Source organism: Pan paniscus, chromosome 19 (assembly GCF_029289425.2).
Source record: "Pan paniscus chromosome 19, NHGRI_mPanPan1-v2.0_pri, whole genome shotgun sequence".
Classification (NCBI taxonomy): Eukaryota; Metazoa; Chordata; class Mammalia; order Primates; family Hominidae; genus Pan; species Pan paniscus.
In genome coordinates this window covers 3077291-3092515 of record NC_073268.2, presented here as the reverse complement: position 1 = coordinate 3092515, position 15225 = coordinate 3077291, and positions in this window count along the sequence as shown.

Below are 15225 nucleotides of genomic sequence, written 5' to 3'. Positions count from 1 at the left end.
TCGTGGTGTAGATATTTCCATGTTTATACAGATACCGGTGTAGATATTTCCATGTTTATACAGACCGCAGTGTAGATATTTCCATGTTTATAGAGATAGCAGTGTAGATATTTCCAAGTTTGTGCAGATGGCGGTGTTCATGTTTCCATCTATACACAGATTGCCGTGTAGGTATTTCCATGTGTATACAGATGGCATTGTAGATATTTCCATGTTTATACAGATGGTGGTGTAGATATTTCCATGTTTACACAGAAGACTGTATAGGTATTTCCATGTTTATACAGATGGCGGTGTAGGTATTTCCATGTTTATAGAGATAGCGGTGTAGATATTTCCATATTTATACAGATAACGGTGTAGAAATTTCCATGTTTCTACAGATAGCGGTGTAAATATTTCCATGTTTATACAGATCACGGTGTAGATATTTCCTTGTTTATACAAATAGCGGTGTAGTTATTTCCATGTTTATACAGATAGCGGTGTAGATATTTCCATGTATATACACAAGGCTGTGTAGATATTTCCATGTTTATACAGATGGCTTTGTAGATATTTCCATGTTTATACAGATGACTTTGTAGGTATTTCCATGTTTATACAGATGGCGGTGTAGATATTTCCATGTTTATAGAGATAGCTGTGTAGATATTTCCATGTTTATACAGATAGCGGTGTAGATATTTCCATGTTTATACAGATCGCGGTGTAGTTACTTCCATGTTTATACAGATAGCGGTGTTGATATTTCCATGTTTTTACAGATATCGGTGTAGACATTTCCATGTTTACACAGATTGCGGTGTAGATATTTCCATCTTTCTACTGATGGCAGTGTAGATATTTCCATGTTTATACACATGGCGGTGTAGATACATCCATATTTATACAGATGTCTCTGTAGATATTTCCATGTTTATACAGATTGTATTGTAGATATTTCCATGTTTATACAGATGGTGGTGTAGATATTTCCCTGTTTACTCAGATGACTGTGTAGATATTTCCATGTTTTTACAGATGGCAGTGTAGATATTTCAATGTTTATAGAGATGGCACTGTAGATATTTCCATGTTTATACAGATCGCGGTGTAGATATTTCCATGTTTATACAGATAGCGGTGTAGATATTTCCATGTTTTTACAGATATTGGTGTAGATATTTCCATGTTTACACAGATTGCGGTGCAGATATTTCCATCTTTCTACAGATGGCATTGTAGATATTTCCATGTTTATACAGATGGTGGTGTAGATATTTCCATGTTTATATAGATGGTGGTGTAGATATTACCATGTTTATACAGAGAGCGGTGTTGATATTTCCATGTTTATTCAGATAGCGGTGTAGATATTTCCATGTTTATATAGATAGCGGTGTAGGTATTTCCATGTTTATAGACATAGCGGTGTAGATATTTCCATGTTTATATAGATGGCGTTGTAGATATTTCCATGTTTATACCGATAGCGGTGTTGGTATTTCCACGTTTATACAGATAGCGATGTAGATATTTCCATGTTTATACAGCTCGCGGTGCAGATATTTATATCTTTATACAGATGGCATTGTAGATATTTCCTTATTCACACTGATGGCAGTGAAGATGTTTCCATGTTTATACAGATGGCGGAGTAGTTACTTCCATGTTTATGGAGATGGCAGTGTAGATATTTTCATGTTTATAGAGATGGCGGTGTAGATATTTCCATGTTTATAGAGATAGCAGTGTAGATATTTCCATGTTTATACAGATGGCGGTGTAGATATTTCCATGTTTATATAGATGGTGGTGTAGATATTACCAGGTTTATACAGATAGCGGTGTAGATATTTCCATGTTTATACAGATCGTGGTGAAGATATTTCCATGTTTATACAGATCTCGGTGTAGATATTCCCATGTTTATACAGATCGCGGTGTAGATATTTCCATGTTTTCACATATGGTGGTGTAGATATTTCCGTGTTTATACACATGGCGGAGTAGATATTTCCATCTTTATGGAGATGGCAGTGTAGATATTTTCATGTTTATAGAGATGGCGGTGTAGATATTTCCATATTTATAGAGATAGCGGTGTAGATACTTCCATCTTTCTGCAGATGGCAGTGTAGATATTTCCATGTTTATACAGATGGCCGTGTAGATATTTCCATATTTATACAGATGTCTGTGTAGATATTTCCATGTGTATACAGATGGTATTGTAGTTATTTCCATGTTTATACAGATGGTGGTGTAGATATTTCCATGTTTATTCAGATGACTGTGTAGATATTTCCATGTTTATACAGATGGCAGTGTAGATATTTCCATGTTCCTACACATGACTGTGTAGGTATTTCCATGTTTATACAGATGGCTTTGTAGATATTTCCATGTCTATAGAGATAGCGGTGCAGATATTTCCATGATTATACAGATAGCGGTGTATATATTTCCATGTTTATACAGATCGTGGTGTAGATGTTTCCATGTTTATACATATACCGGTGTAGATATTTCCATGTTTATACAGACCGCAGTGTAGATATTTCCATGTTTATAGAGATAGCAGTGTAGATATTTCCCAGTTTGTGCAGATGGCGGTGTTGATGTTTCCATCTATACACAGATTGCCGTGTAGGTATTTCCATGTGTATACAGATGGCATTGTAGATATTTCCATGTTTATACAGATGGTGGTGTAGATATTTCCATGTTTACACAGAAGACTGTATAGGTATTTCCATGTTTATCCAGATGGCGGTGTAGCTTTTTCCATGTTTATAGAGATAGCGGTGTAGATATTTACATATTTATAAAGATAACGGTGTAGAAACTTCCATGTTTATACAGATAGCGGTGTAAATATTTCCATGTTTATACAGATCACGGTGTAGATATTTCCTTGTTTATACAAATAGCGGTGTAGTTATTTCCATGTTTATACAATAGCGGTGTAGATATTTCTATGTATATACAGATGGCTGTGTAGATATTTCCATGTTTATACAGATGGCTTTGTAGATATTTCCATGTTTATACAGATGACTTTGTAGGTATTTCCATGTTTATACAGATGGCAGTGTAGATATTTCCATGTTTATAGAGATAGCTGTGTAGATATTTCCATGTTTATACAGATAGCGGGGTAGATATTTCCATGTTTATACAGATCGCGGTGTAGTTACTTCCATGTTTATACAGAAAGCGGTGTTGATATTTCCATGTTTTTACAGATATCGGTGTAGATATTTCCATGTTTACACAGATTGCGGTGTAGATATTTCCATCTTTCTACAGATGGCAGTGTAGATATTTCCATGTTTATACACATGGCGGTGTAGATACTTCCATATTTATACAGATGTCTGTCTAGATATTTCCATGTGTATACAGATGGTATTGTAGATATTTCCATGTTTATACAGATGTTGGTGTAGATATTTCCCTGTTTACTCAGATGACTGTGTAGATATTTCCATGTTTTAACAGATGGCAGTGTAGATATTTCAATGTTTATAGAGATGGCACTGTATATATTTCCATGTTTATACAGATCGCGGTGTAGATATTTCCATGTTTATACAGATAGCGGTGTAGATATTTCCATGTTTTTACAGAGATCGGTGTAGATATTTCCATGTTTACACAGATTGCGGTGTAGATATTTCCATCTTTCTACAGATGGCATTGTAGATATTTCCATGTTTATACAGATGGCGGTGTAGATATTTCCATGTTTATATAGATGGTGGTGTAGATATTACCATGTTTATACAGAGAGCGGTGTTGATATTTCCATGTTTATTCAGATAGCGGTGTAGATATTTCCATGTTTATATAGATAGCGGTGTAGGTATTTCCATGTTTATAGACATAGCGGTGTAGATATTTCCATGTTTATATAGATGGCGTTGTATATTTCCATGTTTATACCGATAGCGGTGTTGGTATTTCCACGTTTATACAGATAGCGATGTAGATATTTCCATGTTTATACAGCTCGCGGTGCAGATATTTATATCTTTATACAGATGGCATTGTAGATATTTCCTTATTCACACTGATGGCAGTGAAGATGTTTCCATGTTTATACAGATGGCGGAGTAGTTACTTCCATGTTTATGCAGATGGCAGTGTAGATATTTTCATGTTTATAGAGATGGCGGTGTAGATATTTCCATGTTTATAGAGATAGCAGTGTAGATATTTACATGTTTATACAGATGGCTGTGTAGATATTTACATGTGTATACAGACGGCATTGTAAATATTTCCATGTTTATACAGATGACTGTATAGGTATTTCCATGTTTTTACAGATGGCAGTGCAGATATTTCCATGTTTATAGAGATAGCGATGTAGATATTTCCATGTTTGTACAGATGGCGGTGTTGATATTTCCATCTATACACAGATGGCCGTGTACATATTTCCATGTTTATACAGATGGCAGCGTAGGTATTTCCATGGACATGCAGATGGCGGTGTAGTTATTTCCTTGTTTATACAGATAGCGGTGTAGATATATCCATGTTTTCACATATGGTGGTGTAGATATTTCCGTGTTTATACACATGGCGGAGTAGATACTTCCATCTTTATGGAGATGACTGTGTAGATATTTTCATGTTTATAGAGATGGCGGTGTAGATATTTCCATATTTATAGAGATAGCAGTGTAGATATTTCCATCTTTCTACAGATGGCAGTGTAGATATTTCCATGTTTATACAGATGGCGGTGTAGATATTTCCATATTTATACAGATGTCTGTGTAGATATTTCCATGTGTATACAGATGGTATTGTAGTTATTTCCATGTTTATACAGATGGTGGTGTAGATATTTCCATGTTTATTCAGATGACTGTGTAGATATTTCCATGTTTATACAGATGGCAGTGTAGATATTTCCATGTTCCTACACATGACTGTGTAGGTATTTCCATGTTTATACAGATGGCTTTGTAGATATTTCCATGTCTATAGAGATAGCGGTGCAGATATTTCCATGATTATACAGATAGCGGTGTATATATTTCCAGGTTTATACAGATCGTGGTGTAGATATTTCCATGTTTATACAGATACCGGTGTAGTTATTTCCATGTTTATACAGATCGCAGTGTAGATATTTCCATGTTTATAGAGATAGCAGTGTAGATATTTCCAAGTTTGTGCAGATGGCGGTGTTGACGTCTCCATCTATACACAGATTGCCGTGTAGGTATTTCCATGTGTATACAGATGGCATTGTAGATATTTCCATGTTTATACAGATGGTGGTGTAGATATTTCCATGTTTACACAGAAGACTGTACAGGTATTTTCATGTTTATACAGATGGCGGTGTAGCTATTTCCATGTTTATAGAGATAGCGGTGTAGATATTTCCATATTTATACAGACAACGGTGTAGAAATTTCCATGTTTATACAGATAGCGGTGTAAATATTTACATGTTTATACAGATCACGGTGTAGATATTTCCTTGTTATTACAAATAGCGGTGTAGTTATTTCCATGTTTGCACAGATAGCGGTGTAGATATTTCCATGTGTATACAGATGGCTGTGTAGATATTTCCATGTTTATACAGATGGCTTTGTAGATATTTCCATGTTTATACAGATGACTTTGGAGGTATTTCCATGTTTATACAGATGGCGGTGTAGATATTTCCATGTTTATAGAGATAGCTGTGTAGATATTTCCATGTTAATACAGATAGCGTTGTAGATATTTCCATGTTTATACAGATCGCGGTGTAGTTACTTCCATGTTTATACAGATAGCGGTGTTGATATTTCCATGTTTTTACTGATATCGGTGTAGATATTTCCATGTTTACACAGATTGCGGTGTAGATATTTCCATCTTTCTACAGATGGCATTGTAGACATTTCCATGTTTATACAGATGGCGGTGTAGATATTTCCATGTTTATATAGATGGTGGTGTAGTTATTACCAGGTTTATACAGATAGCGGTGTAGATATTTCCATGTTTATACAGATCGTGGTGAAGATATTTCCATGTTTATACAGATCTCGGTGTAGATATTCCCATGTTTATACAGATCGCGGTGTAGATATTTCCATGTTTTCACATATGGTGGTGTAGATATTTCCGTGTTTATACACATGGCGGAGTAGATATTTCCATCTTTATGGAGATGGCAGTGTAGATATTTTCATGTTTATAGAGATGGCGGTGTAGATATTTCCATATTTATAGAGATAGCGGTGTAGATACTTCCATTTTCTACAGATGGCAGTGTAGATATTTCCATGTTTATACAGATGGCCGTGTAGATATTTCCATATTTATACAGATGTCTGTGTAGATATTTCCATGTGTATACAGATGGTATTGTAGTTATTTCCATGTTTATACAGATGGTGGTGTAGATATTTCCATGTTTATTCAGATGACTTTGTAGATATTTCCATGTTTATGCAGATGGCAGTGTAGATATTTCCATGTTCCTACACATGACTGTGTAGGTATTTCCATGTTTATACAGATGGCTTTGTAGATATTTCCATGTCTATAGAGATAGCGGTGCAGATATTTCCATGATTATACAGATAGCGGTGTATATATTTCCATGTTTATACAGATCGTGGTGTAGATGTTTCCATGTTTATACAGATACCGGTGTAGTTATTTCCATGTTTATACAGACCGCAGTGTAGATATTTCCATGTTTATAGAGATAGCAGTGTAGATATTTCCAAGTTTGTGCAGATGGCGGTGTTGACGTTTCCATCTATACACAGATTGCCGTGTAGGTATGTCCATGTGTATACAGATGGCATTGTAGATATTTCCATGTTTATACAGATGGTGGTGTAGATATTTCCATGTTTACACAGAAGACTGTACAGGTATTTCCATGTTTATACAGATGGCGGTGTAGCTATTTCCATGTTTATAGAGATAGCGGTGTAGATATTTCCATATTTATACAGATAACGGTGTAGAAATTTCCATGTTTATACAGATAGCGGTGTAAATATTTCCATGTTTATACAGATCACGGTGTAGATATTTCCTTGTTATTACAAATAGCGGTGTAGTTATTTCCATGTTTGCACAGATAGCGGTGTAGATATTTCCATGTATATACAGATGGCTGTGTAGATATTTCCATGTTTATACAGATGGCTTTGTAGATATTTCCATGTTTATACAGATGACTTTGGAGGTATTTCCATGTTAATACAGATAGCGTTGTAGATATTTCCATGTTTATACAGATCGCGGTGTAGTTACTTCCATGTTTATACAGATAGCGGTGTTGATATTTCCATGTTTTTACAGATATCGGTGTAGATATTTCCATGTTTACACAGATTGCGGTGTAGATATTTCCATCTTCCTACAGATGGCATTGTAGATATTTCCATGTTTATACAGATGGCGGTGTAGATATTTCCATGTTTATATAGATGGTGGTGTAGATATTACCAGGTTTATACAGATAGCGGTGTAGATATTTCCATGTTTATACAGATCGTGGTGAAGATATTTCCATGTTTATACAGATCTCGGTGTAGATATTCCCATGTTTATACAGATCGCGGTGTAGATATTTCCATGTTTTCACATATGTTGGTGTAGATATTTCCGTGTTTATACACATGGCGGAGTAGATATTTCCATCTTTGTGGAGATGGCAGTGTAGATATTTTCATGTTTATAGAGATGGCGGTGTAGATATTTCCATATTTATAGAGATAGCGGTGTAGATACTTCCATCTTTCTGCAGATGGCAGTGTAGATATTTCCATGTTTATACAGATGGCCGTGTAGATATTTCCATATTTATACAGATGTCTGTGTAGATATTTCCATGTGTATACAGATGGTATTGTAGTTATTTCCATGTTTATACAGATGGTGGTGTAGATATTTCCATGTTTATTCAGATGACTGTGTAGATATTTCCATGTTTATACAGTTGGCAGTGTAGATATTTCCATGTTCCTACACATGACTGTGTAGGTATTTCCATGTTTATACAGATGGCTTTGTAGATATTTCCATGTCTATAGAGATAGCGGTGCAGATATTTCCATGATTATACAGATAGCGGTGTATATATTTCCATGTTTATACAGATCGTGGTGTAGATGTTTCCATGTTTATACATATACCGGTGTAGATATTTCCATGTTTATACAGACCGCAGTGTAGATATTTCCATGTTTATAGAGATAGCAGTGTAGATATTTCCCAGTTTGTGCAGATGGCGGTGTTGATGTTTCCATCTATACACAGATTGCCGTGTAGGTATTTCCATGTGTATACAGATGGCATTGTAGATATTTCCATGTTTATACAGATGGTGGTGTAGATATTTCCATGTTTACACAGAAGACTGTATAGGTATTTCCATGTTTATCCAGATGGCGGTGTAGCTTTTTCCATGTTTACAGAGATAGCGGTGTAGATATTTCCATATTTATAAAGATAACGGTGTAGAAACTTCCATGTTTATACAGATAGCGGTGTAAATATTTCCATGTTTATACAGATCACAGTGTAGATATTTCCTTGTTTATACAAATAGCGGTGTAGTTATTTCCATGTTTATACAATAGCGGTGTAGATATTTCTATGTATATACAGATGGCTGTGTAGATATTTCCATGTTTATACAGATGGCTTTGTAGATATTTCCATGTTTATACAGATGACTTTGTAGGTATTTCCATGTTTATACAGATGGCAGTGTAGATATTTCCATGTTTATAGAGATAGCTGTGTAGATATTTCCATGTTTATACAGATAGCGGGGTAGATATTTCATGTTTATACAGATCGCGGTGTAGTTACTTCCATGTTTATACAGAAAGCGGTGTTGATATTTCCATGTTTTTACAGATATCGGTGTAGATATTTCCATGTTTACACAGATTGCGGTGTAGATATTTCCATCTTTCTACAGATGGCAGTGTAGATATTTCCATGTTTATACACATGGCGGTGTAGATACATCCATATTTATACAGATGTCTGTCTAGATATTTCCATGTGTATACAGATGGTATTGTAGATATTTCCAGGTTTATACAGATGTTGGTGTAGATATTTCCCTGTTTACTCAGATGACTGTGTAGATATTTCCATGTTTTAACAGATGGCAGTGTAGATATTTCAATGTTTATAGAGATGGCACTGTATATATTTCCATGTTTATACAGATCGCGGTGTAGATATTTCCATGTTTATACAGATAGCGGTGTAGATATTTCCATGTTTTTACAGAGATCGGTGTAGATATTTCCATGTTTACACAGATTGCGGTGTAGATATTTCCATCTTTCTACAGATGGCATTGTAGATATTTCCATGTTTATACAGATGGCGGTGTAGATATTTCCATGTTTATATAGATGGTGGTGTAGATATTACCATGTTTATACAGAGAGCGGTGTTGATATTTCCATGTTTATTCAGATAGCGGTGTAGATATTTCCATGTTTATATAGATAGCGGTGTAGGTATTTCCATGTTTATAGACATAGCGGTGTAGATATTTCCATGTTTATATAGATGGCGTTGTATATTTCCATGTTTATACCGATAGCGGTGTTGGTATTTCCACGTTTATACAGATAGCGATGTAGATATTTCCATGTTTATACAGCTCGCGGTGCAGATATTTATATCTTTATACAGATGGAATTGTAGATATTTCCTTATTCACACTGATGGCAGTGAAGATGTTTCCATGTTTATACAGATGGCGGAGTAGTTACTTCCATGTTTATGCAGATGGCAGTGTAGATATTTTCATGTTTATAGAGATGGCGGTGTAGATATTTCCATGTTTATAGAGATAGCAGTGTAGATATTTACATGTTTATACAGATGGCTGTGTAGATATTTACATGTGTATACAGACGGCATTGTAAATATTTCCATGTTTATACAGATGACTGTATAGGTATTTCCATGTTTTTACAGATGGCAGTGCAGATATTTCCATGTTTATAGAGATAGCGATGTAGATATTTCCATGTTTGTACAGATGGCGGTGTTGATATTTCCATCTATACACAGATGGCCGTGTACATATTTCCATGTTTATACAGATGGCAGCGTAGGTATTTCCATGGACATGCAGATGGCGGTGTAGTTATTTCCTTGTTTATACAGATAGCGGTGTAGATATATCCATGTTTTCACATATGGTGGTGTAGATATTTCCGTGTTTATACACATGGCGGAGTAGATACTTCCATCTTTATGGAGATGACTGTGTAGATATTTTCATGTTTATAGAGATGGCGGTGTAGATATTTCCATATTTATAGAGATAGCAGTGTAGATATTTCCATCTTTCTACAGATGGCAGTGTAGATATTTCCATGTTTATACAGATGGCGGTGTAGATATTTCCATATTTATACAGATGTCTGTGTAGATATTTCCATGTGTATACAGATGGTATTGTAGTTATTTCCATGTTTATACAGATGGTGGTGTAGATATTTCCATGTTTATTCAGATGACTGTGTAGATATTTCCATGTTTATACAGATGGCAGTGTAGATATTTCCATGTTCCTACACATGACTGTGTAGGTATTTCCATGTTTATACAGATGGCTTTGTAGATATTTCCATGTCTATAGAGATAGCGGTGCAGATATTTCCATGATTATACAGATAGCGGTGTATATATTTCCAGGTTTATACAGATCGTGGTGTAGATATTTCCATGTTTATACAGATACCGGTGTAGTTATTTCCATGTTTATACAGATCGCAGTGTAGATATTTCCATGTTTATAGAGATAGCAGTGTAGATATTTCCAAGTTTGTGCAGATGGCGGTGTTGACGTCTCCATCTATACACAGATTGCCGTGTAGGTATTTCCATGTGTATACAGATGGCATTGTAGATATTTCCATGTTTATACAGATGGTGGTGTAGATATTTCCATGTTTACACAGAAGACTGTACAGGTATTTCCATGTTTATACAGATGGCGGTGTAGCTATTTCCATGTTTATAGAGATAGCGGTGTAGATATTTCCATATTTATACAGATAACGGTGTAGAAATTTCCATGTTTATACAGATAGCGGTGTAAATATTTACATGTTTATACAGATCACGGTGTAGATATTTCCTTGTTATTACAAATAGCGGTGTAGTTATTTCCATGTTTGCACAGATAGCGGTGTAGATATTTCCATGTGTATACAGATGGCTGTGTAGATATTTCCATGTTTATACAGATGGCTTTGTAGATATTTCCATGTTTATACAGATGACTTTGGAGGTATTTCCATGTTTATACAGATGGCGGTGTAGATATTTCCATGTTTATAGAGATAGCTGTGTAGATATTTCCATGTTAATACAGATAGCGTTGTAGATATTTCCATGTTTATACAGATCGCGGTGTAGTTACTTCCATGTTTATACAGATAGCGGTGTTGATATTTCCATGTTTTTACTGATATCGGTGTAGATATTTCCATGTTTACACAGATTGCGGTGTAGATATTTCCATCTTTCTACAGATGGCATTGTAGACATTTCCATGTTTATACAGATGGCGGTGTAGATATTTCCATGTTTATATAGATGGTGGTGTAGTTATTACCAGGTTTATACAGATAGCGGTGTAGATATTTCCATGTTTATACAGATCGTGGTGAAGATATTTCCATGTTTATACAGATCTCGGTGTAGATATTCCCATGTTTATACAGATCGCGGTGTAGATATTTCCATGTTTTCACATATGGTGGTGTAGATATTTCCGTGTTTATACACATGGCGGAGTAGATATTTCCATCTTTATGGAGATGGCAGTGTAGATATTTTCATGTTTATAGAGATGGCGGTGTAGATATTTCCATATTTATAGAGATAGCGGTGTAGATACTTCCATTTTCTACAGATGGCAGTGTAGATATTTCCATGTTTATACAGATGGCCGTGTAGATATTTCCATATTTATACAGATGTCTGTGTAGATATTTCCATGTGTATACAGATGGTATTGTAGTTATTTCCATGTTTATACAGATGGTGGTGTAGATATTTCCATGTTTATTCAGATGACTTTGTAGATATTTCCATGTTTATGCAGATGGCAGTGTAGATATTTCCATGTTCCTACACATGACTGTGTAGGTATTTCCATGTTTATACAGATGGCTTTGTAGATATTTCCATGTCTATAGAGATAGCGGTGCAGATATTTCCATGATTATACAGATAGCGGTGTATATATTTCCATGTTTATACAGATCGTGGTGTAGATGTTTCCATGTTTATACAGATACCGGTGTAGTTATTTCCATGTTTATACAGACCGCAGTGTAGATATTTCCATGTTTATAGAGATAGCAGTGTAGATATTTCCAAGTTTGTGCAGATGGCGGTGTTGACGTTTCCATCTATACACAGATTGCCGTGTAGGTATGTCCATGTGTATACAGATGGCATTGTAGATATTTCCATGTTTATACAGATGGTGGTGTAGATATTTCCATGTTTACACAGAAGACTGTACAGGTATTTCCATGTTTATACAGATGGCGGTGTAGCTATTTCCATGTTTATAGAGATAGCGGTGTAGATATTTCCATATTTATACAGATAACGGTGTAGAAATTTCCATGTTTATACAGATAGCGGTGTAAATATTTCCATGTTTATACAGATCACGGTGTAGATATTTCCTTGTTATTACAAATAGCGGTGTAGTTATTTCCATGTTTGCACAGATAGCGGTGTAGATATTTCCATGTATATACAGATGGCTGTGTAGATATTTCCATGTTTATACAGATGGCTTTGTAGATATTTCCATGTTTATACAGATGACTTTGGAGGTATTTCCATGTTAATACAGATAGCGTTGTAGATATTTCCATGTTTATACAGATCGCGGTGTAGTTACTTCCATGTTTATACAGATAGCGGTGTTGATATTTCCATGTTTTTACAGATATCGGTGTAGATATTTCCATGTTTACACAGATTGCGGTGTAGATATTTCCATCTTCCTACAGATGGCATTGTAGATATTTCCATGTTTATACAGATGGCGGTGTAGATATTTCCATGTTTATATAGATGGTGGTGTAGATATTACCAGGTTTATACAGATAGCGGTGTAGATATTTCCATGTTTATACAGATCGTGGTGAAGATATTTCCATGTTTATACAGATCTCGGTGTAGATATTCCCATGTTTATACAGATCGCGGTGTAGATATTTCCATGTTTTCACATATGTTGGTGTAGATATTTCCGTGTTTATACACATGGCGGAGTAGATATTTCCATCTTTGTGGAGATGGCAGTGTAGATATTTTCATGTTTATAGAGATGGCGGTGTAGATATTTCCATATTTATAGAGATAGCGGTGTAGATACTTCCATCTTTCTGCAGATGGCAGTGTAGATATTTCCATGTTTATACAGATGGCCGTGTAGATATTTCCATATTTATACAGATGTCTGTGTAGATATTTCCATGTGTATACAGATGGTATTGTAGTTATTTCCATGTTTATACAGATGGTGGTGTAGATATTTCCATGTTTATTCAGATGACTGTGTAGATATTTCCATGTTTATACAGATGGCAGTGTAGATATTTCCATGTTCCTACACATGACTGTGTAGGTATTTCCATGTTTATACAGATGGCTTTGTAGATATTTCCATGTCTATAGAGATAGCGGTGCAGATATTTCCATGATTATACAGATAGCGGTGTATATATTTCCATGTTTATACAGATCGTGGTGTAGATGTTTCCATGTTTATACATATACCGGTGTAGATATTTCCATGTTTATACAGACCGCAGTGTAGATATTTCCATGTTTATAGAGATAGCAGTGTAGATATTTCCCAGTTTGTGCAGATGGCGGTGTTGATGTTTCCATCTATACACAGATTGCCGTGTAGGTATTTCCATATGTATACAGATGGCATTGTAGATATTTCCATGTTTATACAGATGGTGGTGTAGATATTTCCATGTTTACACAGAAGACTGTATAGGTATTTCCATGTTTATCCAGATGGCGGTGTAGCTTTTTCCATGTTTACAGAGATAGCGGTGTAGATATTTCCATATTTATAAAGATAACGGTGTAGAAACTTCCATGTTTATACAGATAGCGGTGTAAATATTTCCATGTTTATACAGATCACAGTGTAGATATTTCCTTGTTTATACAAATAGCGGTGTAGTTATTTCCATGTTTATACAATAGCGGTGTAGATATTTCTATGTATATACAGATGGCTGTGTAGATATTTCCATGTTTATACAGATGGCTTTGTAGATATTTCCATGTTTATACAGATGACTTTGTAGGTATTTCCATGTTTATACAGATGGCAGTGTAGATATTTCCATGTTTATAGAGATAGCTGTGTAGATATTTCCATGTTTATACAGATAGCGGGGTAGATATTTCATGTTTATACAGATCGCGGTGTAGTTACTTCCATGTTTATACAGAAAGCGGTGTTGATATTTCCATGTTTTTACAGATATCGGTGTAGATATTTCCATGTTTACACAGATTGCGGTGTAGATATTTCCATCTTTCTACAGATGGCAGTGTAGATATTTCCATGTTTATACACATGGCGGTGTAGATACATCCATATTCATACAGATGTCTGTCTAGATATTTCCATGTGTATACAGATGGTATAGTAGATATTTCCATGTTTATACAGATGTTGGTGTAGATATTTCCCTGTTTACTCAGATGACTGTGTAGATATTTCCATGTTTTAACAGATGGCAGTGTAGATATTTCAATGTTTATAGAGATGGCACTGTAGATATTTCCATGTTTATACAGATCGCGGTGTAGATATTTCCATGTTTATACAGATAGCGGTGTAGATATTTCCATGTTTTTACAGAGATCGGTGTAGATATTTCCATGTTTACACAGATTGCGGTGTAGATATTTCCATCTTTCTACAGATGGCATTGTAGATATTTCCATGTTTATACAGATGGCGGTGTAGATATTTCCATGTTTATATAGATGGTGGTGTAGATATTACCATGTTTATACAGAGAGCGGTGTTGATATTTCCATGTTTATTCAGATAGCGGTGTAGATATTTCCATGTTTATATAGATAGCGGTGTAGGTATTTCCATGTTTATAGACATAGCGGTGTAGATATTTCCATGTTTATATAGATGGC